This window comes from Odocoileus virginianus, chromosome 20 (assembly GCF_023699985.2).
Source record: "Odocoileus virginianus isolate 20LAN1187 ecotype Illinois chromosome 20, Ovbor_1.2, whole genome shotgun sequence".
Classification (NCBI taxonomy): domain Eukaryota; kingdom Metazoa; phylum Chordata; class Mammalia; order Artiodactyla; family Cervidae; genus Odocoileus; species Odocoileus virginianus.
This window is the reverse complement of record NC_069693.1, coordinates 35,126,962-35,129,048: the sequence shown is the minus strand read 5'-3', so window position 1 is coordinate 35,129,048 and position 2,087 is coordinate 35,126,962. Positions and strand designations below refer to the sequence as shown.

Below are 2,087 nucleotides of genomic sequence, written 5' to 3'. Positions count from 1 at the left end.
AGGGAACCCTCTTACACTGTTGGTGGGAATGCAAACTAGTACAGCCACTATGGAAAACAGTGTGGAGATTCCTTAAAAAACTGGAAATAGAACTGCCATATGACCCAGCAATCCCACTTCTGGGCATACACACCGAGGAAACCAGATCTGAAAGAGACACGTGCACCCCAATGTTCATCGCAGCACTGTTTATAATAGCCAGGACATGGAAGCAACCTAGATGCCCATCAGCAGACGAATGGATAAGGAAGCTGTGGTACATATACACAATGGAATATCACTCAGCCATTAAAAAGAATACATTTGAATCAATTCTAATGAGATGGATGAAACTGGAGCCCATTATACAGAGTGAAGTAAGCCAGAAAAATAAACACCAATACAGTATACTAACACAAACATATGGAATTTTAAAAGGTGGTAACAATAACCCTATATACAGGACAGAAAAAGAGACACAGATGTATAGAACAGACTTTTGGACTCTGTGGGAGAAGGCGAGGGTGGGATGATCTGAGAGAATAGCACTGAAACAAGTATATTATCAAGTGTGAAACAGATTGCCAGCCCAGGTTGGATGCATGAGACAAGTGCTCAGGGCTGGTGCACTGGGAAGACCCAAAGGGATGGGATGGGCAGGAAGGTGGGAGGGGGCATCAGGATGGGGAACACATGTAAATCCATGGCTGATTCATATCAATGTATGGCAAAAACCACTACAATATTGTAATTAGCCTCCAACTAATAAAAATAAATGAAAAAAAAATAAAAAAATAAAACATATAAATAGTAAAAAGACTTAACTAATTTAAGGGTAACGATAAGTCTTGGCAGTATGGTGGTTATTGATTGTGGATGACGAGGTCCTGTGTGGCTGGATGTCGAGCTGTGAAAGACCTCAGAATTATCTGAATAATTCCCAAGCCACGTCGCACCAATAATGACTTAAATAGAACCCCACGAATCTCATTTCACAGGAAGTCAGGATGGCCGAGCGGTCTAAGGCGCTGCGTTCAGGTCGCAGTCTCCCCTGGAGGCGTGGGTTCGAATCCCACTTCTGACAATGTCCTAGGTTTTTGCCATCTCCTCACTTCAAATGACTGAAGAATGGCTTTCCGGTTTCAGAGGACTCTTTTTACATTTCAAAGTAAGTCAACAGGAAATAACATGTCATAAGTAGAAAATACTTCTCTTGTAAAAAGATTAATATCCACAGGGCATAGTATCTATCTTTCAAACACCGCCATTCGTGAAAATGGAAAAACATGTAGCTTTGTCAGAAGTGGGATTCGAACCCACGCCTCCAGGGGAGACTGCGACCTGAACGCAGCGCCTTAGACCGCTCGGCCATCCTGACTACCGCTGTAAGGGCTTTGCAAGTAATCCCCTTCGAAATAGTTCCAGTGTGCGCATGCGTGGCGAACGTCAGGCGCTGCGGTTTTGTTCTCCGCCCAGCGTTAGGAGGAGCTAGATACAAGTTTTTGCTGCAACTGGAGGAGCGAAATGCGATGCGAAGGTACAGAAACCCGTCTGGGCAGCAGCAGAGGGCGCGCGCGGTGTGCTGGAGAGTCTGAAGGGCGAAGGAACAGAGGACTCCCACCTGCGTGCATTCGTGCTGCCGACAGGCTTTCATTCTGCACTCATGTATTTACTGTTCACATCAGCTTTGATTTGCATGTCTGTATACATTTACATTTCTGTATACATGCCCTCATGCCTTTACCGCATAAAGCGGACAAATCCGCACACTCGCTTTGGCTTATAGGTCTCTGAATCAGGGGTATCCCAAGTTAAATGAAATCAGGGATAGCGCAAGGCCTCCGGGCAAGCGTACCGCGCGTTCTCCTTCCTAACATTCGTCAAAACGCCAACTTCACCTCTATATGTGTGTTTACCTCATTCACTCAGACTCCAGGTTACACCGAGTCCTGCAGCGCGCAAAGCCATCAGATCCATCTTTTTCCTGACAGTGTTCCTAACGCCCCAACCTTGCTGGACACACAGTAGGCGGGCAGGGAATGTCCGTGGATTAATCCCTCCCGCGCCGCCTCCTTTCCGCATTCCGCTTCTTCCCTAGGCCCACGCAG

The 2,087-nt window shown here is 46.3% G+C and overlaps 2 non-coding genes across 2 annotated transcripts; one reads left to right on the top strand and one right to left on the bottom strand.

Annotated features, from left to right (window-relative positions):
* Nucleotides 1–980: 980 nt before the first annotated feature.
* TRNAL-CAG (transfer RNA leucine (anticodon CAG)) lies at nucleotides 981–1,063 on the top strand. The gene has a single exon. It is a non-coding gene; the product is annotated as a tRNA-Leu (tRNA).
* Nucleotides 1,064–1,274: 211 nt separating this feature from the next.
* TRNAL-CAG (transfer RNA leucine (anticodon CAG)) lies at nucleotides 1,275–1,357 on the bottom strand. Its single transcript has one exon. It is a non-coding gene; the product is annotated as a tRNA-Leu (tRNA).
* Between the last annotated feature and the right edge of the window lie 730 nt (nucleotides 1,358–2,087).